General features: G+C 38.8%; 1 non-coding gene across 1 annotated transcript; it reads left to right on the forward strand.

Moving 5' to 3' along the window:
- Positions 1 to 603: 603 nt before the first annotated feature.
- Positions 604 to 710, forward strand: LOC138874311 (small nucleolar RNA R71). The gene has a single exon (XR_011401350.1). It is a non-coding gene; the product is annotated as a small nucleolar RNA R71 (small nucleolar RNA).
- The last annotated feature ends 7,389 nt before the right edge of the window (positions 711 to 8,099 follow it).

Below are 8,099 nucleotides of genomic sequence, written 5' to 3' on the forward strand. Positions count from 1 at the left end.
GTACTTGTACAAAATATCATCAAAACTTGAATGAGCTTGTTGAGGCCTTTGCTGATATGGCCCTACTTGTTGATAAGGTCTAAAGTTTGATTGACCATGGTTTGGATTCTGGTATCCAGGTGGACCCTGTATTTGTTACTTCTGGAAGCTTTGAGAGTTCTCTGCACCATTTTTATTGCTCCATTGAAATCGTGGATGCTTTTTTGTCATTGGACTCCCAAAAAGGTACGGTTTATAACCGACAGAATGGACATGTTCGTTGCTTGACATTCATGGTTCATATGGTTTCCTCCTCACATGTCACAAGCCTCAGATTGACTTGGTTGTTATGTATTCACCTGAAATATTTCAAACTTTTGTGCCAAAGAAACAATTTGGTATGTTAGTGTATTTAAAGCAATAACCTGATTTACCATAGCATCCTTCTTGATGATTACACGCTCAGATGGCCATTGGATGGCATTCTCAGAAATCCCGTTCAACAATTGCAATGCTTCCTCCATGGTTTTTCCCATTAGAGAACCTCCTGCAGCTGCATCAATCACATTTCTAGAAGAGAGTTTTAACCCGTGATAAAAAATATACAACTGCATATGTTCAGGAATGTCATGGTGTGGGCATTTTCTTAACATTGCTTTTAATCTTTCCCAGGCTTTATAAACTGACTCAGTGTCAGTCTACAAGAAATTAGAGATGTCTTGTCTTAACTTTGTGGTTTTAGTAGGGGAAAAATATTTGTTTAAAAATTTCTGAGTCATTTGATCCCATGTGGTGATGGAACCTTGTGGCAAACTTCGTAATCAAGCCTTGGCATCTCCTTTTAAAGAGAAAGGAAATAGCCTTAACTTGATAGCTTCAGGAAGTACTCCATTATACTTAGCTGTTTCAACAAGTTGCAAAAAGTCAATTGAATGACTGCGTGGATCTTCACTTGCGTATCCATTGAAGAAAGACTATTGAATTGCTTGAATCAGGCTAGTCCTGATTTCAAAGTTGTTGGCTGCCACTGGAGGTTTTCTGACACTAGATTCACAATTGAAGCGGTGAGGTTTAGAATAAACCCTTAGGATTATGTTTGCTGGTGTCACAACCCCGGTTCGCCCTTCGTGAACCATCGTGACGGCACCTAGTCTCTACGACTAGGTAAGCCTAAATTTGCGGAAGATAACCAAACTTGTGGAAGTAAAACAATTTAAAAATAGAATAAAGCAATAACAGTGTGTAAATGTGCCGCTCGGCATAATCCATGTTTAACTCTCAACACCAAACATAAATCCAAGACCTGGAAACCCATGAATCACAAGCTAAGAAAGAAATATTGCATAGCTCTAACTCCGGAATTTCTAATAAAGAACAGAAAAGTACAGAAGGGCTAAATATCAAAGGCAGGAATAGAAAAGGGACTCCTTGGTCTGCGGACACGGCAGATGTACCTCGGAGTCTCTACACAGTCGCCTCCCTCAACGATAGTAGGCCTGATCAGCGGTACCTGGGTCTGCACATGAAAAACATGCGCAGAAGAGGCATGAGTACACCATAGTGGTACTCAGTAAGTGCCAAGCCTAACCTCGGTTGGGTAGTGACGAGGAAGGTCAGGGCCTTCCTGAGATTAAATAAAATACAAAGGTTAACAGTATAGAACGGAACAGTATAAATGAGTACATCAGTAAAATAACACGGGTTGAATAGAACAGCAACAACTATACAGAACCAGGTATGCATGGCAAGGAAATACAACTCAGCACTGATAGTAACAATCGGGGATCTACCAGGATACCGTCTGGTAGTCCCATCTTTACATATCCAGTGGATCTCCTGGGATACTGTCTCGTAGTCCATCATATATATATCCGAAAGATCTCCCAGGATATCATCCCGTAGTCCAACTCATAGTGCACGGGGATCTACTGGAATCCCGTTTCGTAGTCCCAAATGTAAATACCTAGTATTGGGGGAATCTACCGGGTGCATTCTCGTAGTTCCATATAACTGTGCAAGGGAATCTACCGGAAATCTAACTTGTAGTCCCAAAGTAAATATGCAGGGGGATCTACCAGGAATCTAACCCGTAGTCCCAAGGTAAATATGCAGGGGGGATATACCGGGAATCTAACCCGTAGTCCCAACATAAACAGACAAGGGGGGCTAGCGGAATCCCACATTCGTAATCCCAAAATAAATACACAGCAACAACAGGAAGATATACAGAAATGGCAACATTTCATATTAAGGCAACAAGTGATTCTAGCCTAGCATGCTGCACAGAATCCAGGTAAGGCAGGTTAAATCAAATAAAGCAAATTAAGTCACTTAGACATGCTTTCCTAAGCTAATAACAGGCTCAATAGTGCAAGAAATAGAAACAAGAAAAGAAACATACTAGTAATTACTTAAGAAAACCGGATTTCCAACAATTAGCACAAGTACGCACTCGTCACCGTACGTACAAGGTATTTCAATTACCAAGTATACCAATCCTAAGGGAAAGTTCCCCCACACAAGGTTAGACAAGCCACTTACCTCAACCGGCTCAAAATCAACTTGAAACCACAATTTTGCCACGAGTATCCGACTCCAAATGGCCCAAATCAATTCAATTCAATTGCATATTGTAAATAACATTTCAAGTAACTGATTCTACAATTCAATTCTAAGCTAATACACGAAATTATGTAAAATGACCAAAACGCCCCTCAGGCCAATATCTCGGAATCGGGTGAAATTTATATTTTTAGACACCTCGTACTCTCTTGAGTCTATACATAACAAGAACACCAAAATCGGAGTCCAAATGGCCCCTCAAATCCTCAATTAAAGGTCTCTTAAACTCAAGCCCTAATTAACCATTTTCCCCATATTTCTCACCATTAATAAGGTCTTTAATCACATAAAAATGAGTTATGAAGTCAAGGACATTACCTCCAAGTGACTCCCTTTTGATTTCCTTAAAAACCCCTCTTAGAAGCTTCAAACCCGGACAAAAATGGTGGAAGAATAGCCAATTTTCGCAAAGGCAACTATTTATATGTTCTGCCCAGCGACTTCCGCATTTGCGGTCCCACTTCTGTGGAACAAGTGTCGCATCTACAACTTTTATTAAATGGCCAATTTTCCGCACCTGCGGTCTTCCACTCGCAGATGTGGTTTCGCTTTTGTAGTCTCCTTAGCCGCATCTGTAGTCCCCAAGCCGCAGATGCGGAAATACCAGAAGTAGCAATGCTACAGCTGCTGCAACACTTCTTCAACCTTCCCGTCAACCATCCGAAATCATCCCGAGGCCCCCGGGTTCTCAACCAAAAGAACCAACATCACCTAATACATTATTCAAACTTGTACCAATCCTTAAAACACCTAAAACAACATTGAAAACTCGAATAAATCAAGGATTTAAGCCTAAGAACTTCAATTTTCCTCCAAATACGCTTTCGATCAAAAACCTAACCAAAACACATCCGAATGACCTGAAATTTTGCACACACATCTCAATTGACATGACGGAACTATTACAATTTTCGGAATTCTATTCTGACCCTCGGACAAAATATCACAATCGAACCGGAAACTTCAAAAATTCAAACTTCGGCATTTCAAGCCCAAATTAGCTACGTAGCTCCAAAACACATTCCGATCATTCTCTTAACCCCCGAAATCACCTAACTGAGCTAACGGAACCATCAGATTTCCATTTCGAGTCCGTCTTCACACTGCTCCGATACGGTCAAGTTTCCAACACTTAAGCTCTCATTTAGGGACTAAGTGTCCCAAAGCTCTCCGAAACTCACAACCGAACATCCCGGCTAATCAAATTAGCAGAATTAAACTTGGGGAAAGCAGTTAATAAGGGATCGGGCATGAATTCTTAAGACGACCGGCCGGGTCGTCGCAGCTGGCCTTGGTGCTACTTTATCAAACTGATCCTCCACATAGACTGGCAGTTGAATGTCTTCTACTTCTTGATTCTCCATACCTTCACGAGCTATACTTTGAGAAGATGTTGTTTGTCCTTTCCTGAATAGCCGAAGAGATTTTTCACTTTCTGGATCGTAATTGGGCAACTTTTTTGTAGAAGAGCGAGTCATAAACTACCTAAAATTTTAAAGAGAAGAAAAAAATAATAAAGTAACACTAGTTTCTAAAGCAGTACTAGTAGTCAATAAAATAACTAAAGAAATTTTCAACAATAACAAAAATAGTTAGTGAAAAACAAAAGGTATGATAATATATATTAAGTATAAGTAAAGATAGTACTAGTAATAATAGTAATTGAAAATAAAGTTAGAATAGTATTTGTAGATAAACGTACTAAGAATATCGTACCAAATATACTAAAGGAAAACTAATGATAGAATAGTAGGAAGAAGTACTTAACATTACATAGTGAAAATACTGACAGAAACAATAATAACCATAATAATAAATTCTCAAATTAGTAACAAAATATTTAATCTGAAGTAGATGCATGCCAATCCCCGACAACGGTGCCAAAAATTTGACGAGACCAATGTGCATAGGATTTTTCTGCTCATACTCAGTCAAATTCTAATATAGTTTATGATATCGTCCCACAGAGATTGGTTAATCTAGGCTACAAACTTTTAATATTTTTACTACTATTTGAGAAAACCAAATTGATGAAAGGTGAGTTTTAAAACTTATTAATGAATTAAAGCAAAACAAACCATTTTCGAAAGATTTATAATTTAAAAAGAGTTGGGAATCGTTGAATTCACTTGATAATATTATTACAGTAAAATCTCAATTTCTACATGTATTTATCTAAAGAATAATTGCTTATTGCTATTACAATTATATTTGTTCACTAAGAAAAATTCAATTAATAGCACTCCGTGAGGTTATGTAATTAATTGAGTTAAAACTAGTGACAATCAAACCGAAATATTTTATTGCTTGAATTGTGCTAAAAGGTAGTAAAACCTTCATGAGAATATTTTTACTAAAAATCAGTAATCTTGCTTACAACAATTCCTCCGTGAGAATAAAAACTGAGAGACAAACAAGATTACAGATTTGAAATAAGAGTTTTACAAAAGATTATTCACACTCTACTATTTTATTTATTGGTTATTATATATTAATTTTGCTCCATGAGAATTACAGCATTAATATAAGAATAACTTAAATAAAATATATAGAAGTGATAATAATGATTAATTAGAAACCATTATTTCAACACATTATGAATTTTACAATGAAAATTTCAAGCCAAGGATGTATTAAAATTGAAATAATATTATAAAAATATATATCAAGCTTCATCAACTATCCCAACAAAAGAGATTAATCCGTTATGGAGTATTTAAATCTCACAACAAAAAGGAATTCTAGAATATTATCAACACTCTTAGAAAATTCAAAAACTAACAACAAGAAGATAAAATAGTTAAAGAAAGAGTCAAGACCAAAGTTTATAGAAAAGTAGTTCTCTCCTTTTTTTTCCTTTCTGATGCTAAATTGTATTCTATTTATAGACAAATCTTGCAAGCATTAAATGATTAGACGTGTCCAAGGAATGAGTTAGGATGTGTCCGAGGAGTGAGCTTGGACACGTCTGAAGAGTGAGCTTGGACAAGTCCAAGCTTCAATTATAGGCTTCCGTTTCCCATTTTAATTCATGTGCTTGCCATAGCAGACTTTCATCTAGTATTTTGTCTTTTACTTCTGTTATTTATAATATATTTTTCCTTTTTTTTCCTGCAAAAATAGTTAGAAAGAGGCGAAATATGAAGTATAATTTAAGTATATTATTTAAAGTAGAATATTAATAATATATAATAAGTAAATATTTTATATTCACCAGTCTTCGGGTCCTTCTGGTGAGTATCGAGGTGGTTAGAGGTATCAGTACTCGAGGTATCCATCCCAGCCCTCGGCTAGCGCGCCCCCTCAGTTTGGCGGTAAGAGATTCGATCGTTCCACATATTCAGGGCCTAGTCAGAATTTCAGGGCCTCAGGTTCTCAGTATAGGGGTGAGTTAAATCAGATGAGGCCACCCTTGCCACGTTGTGCTCAATGTGATAAGCAGCATACTGGGCAGTGCCGTATGGGGTTAGGTATTTGCTATACTTGCGGTATCGGGGCCACGTATGAGGGATTGCCCGACAAGAGGTGATGCAAGCATAGCTTAGCCGTCGGGATCTGCAGGTGGTTCGTCATCATCAGTACGCCCCCCGAGCAAGGTCTCCAAGCACCAATGAGTCGTGGTAGAGGCAGAGGCGGAGCATCTATCTTGAGCATCCCTTAGAACCGCATTTATGCGTTGGTAGGACGACAGGACCAGGAGTCATCGCCTGATGTTCTTACAGGTATATTATCAGTCACCTCATATGATGTATACGCACTGATTGACCCAGGTTCCACCTTATCATACGTTACTCCGTTAGTTGCTGGTAAGTTTGGAATAAAACCTAAATTGGTTAAACCTTTTGAGGTATCTACACCTTCTGGGGACTCGGTGATAGTTAAGCAAGTATGTAGGGGTTGTATAATAGTAGTTCATGGTCGACCTACCATAGCAGACTTAATCGAGTTAGATATGGTAGAATTTGATGTTATAATGGGTATGGATTGGTTAGACTCTTGTCATTCCAACGTTGACTGTAGATCAAAGATAGTCCGATTTCAATTTCCAGGGGAGCCTGTTTTGGAGTGGAAAGGTAATACGACATCGCCGAGAGGAAGATTCATTTCCTATCTCAAGGAAAGGAAGATGATCAGAAACGGCTGTATTTATCACTTAGTTCGGGTTCAGGATGTGGAAATGGAGTCACCAACCATTCAGTCCATCCCTGTGGTGAATGAGTTTCCCGATGTTTTCCCCCATGAGCTTCCGGGTCTCCCGCCAGAGCGAGAAATTGAGTTTTCTATTGACCGACTACCAGATACTCACCCAATATCTATTCCTCCCTATAGAATGGCCCCCGCAGAGCTGAAGGAGTTAAAGGAACAACTAAGGGACTGTCACGACCCCGGTTCGCCCTCCGTGAACCATCGTGACAGTACCTAGTCTCTACGACTAGGTAAGCCTAAATTGCGGAAGATAAACCAAATTGTGGAAATTAAACAATCTAAGATAGAATTAGAGTAATAAAACAGTCTTTAAAAGTGCCACTCGGCATACACAATATTTAACTCCCAAACCAATACATACTTCCAAGACCCGGAAAACCATGAATCACAAGCTAAGGATATTACATAGTGCTCTAACTCTAGAATAGTTTAAAATAAGTAAATACAGAAGGATTGTAACTACAAGAGAGAATAGAGAGAGACTCTTCGGTCTGCCGACGCAGCAAATATACCTCGAAGTCTCCGAAGGGTCGCCTCGCCTCAAGGATGGTAAGTCTGAGTCAAGGTACCTGGATCTGCACATGAAAAACATGCGCAGAAAGGGCATGATTAAACAACGACGGTACTCAGTAAGTGTCAAGCCTAACCTCGGTCGCGTAGTGACGAGAAAGGTCAGGGCTCTACTGAATATAAATAAAAATATAAAGTTCAACAGTGTAGAACAGAACATTATAAATAAATACAACAATAAAAGTAACACAAGATATAAAAGGGCAACAACAACTATTACCGAGACAAGGTAAACATAAAAATAAAGACGGTTCAGCAAATAACAATCGGGGATCTCCCAGGATACCGTCCTGTAGTCTCAAATATACATATCCAACGGATCTCCCGGGATCTCGTCCCGTAGTCTAACTAATAGTGTGCGAGGATCTACTAGAATCCCGTCCCATAGTCCCAAATGTAAATACCCAGTACAGGGGGAATCTACCGGGTGCATTCCCATAGTTCTATATAACTGTGCAGGGGGGGTCTATCGGAATCCCACATCCGTAGTCCCAAAATAAACAGACAAGGGGAAGCTACCGGAATCCCACATCCGTAGTCCCAATGTAAATACACAGCAGCAATAGGAAAAATATACAGAAATGGCAAATTTCATATTAAGGCAAACAAGTGATTCTAGCGTAGAATGCTGCACAAAATTCAGGTAAGGAAATTTGAGCAAATAAAGCAATTAAGTCACTTAGACATGCTTTCCTAAGCTAACAACAGGCTTAATAGTGCAA

Source organism: Nicotiana sylvestris, chromosome 7 (genome assembly GCF_000393655.2).
Source record: "Nicotiana sylvestris chromosome 7, ASM39365v2, whole genome shotgun sequence".
Taxonomy (NCBI): Eukaryota; Viridiplantae; Streptophyta; class Magnoliopsida; order Solanales; family Solanaceae; genus Nicotiana; species Nicotiana sylvestris.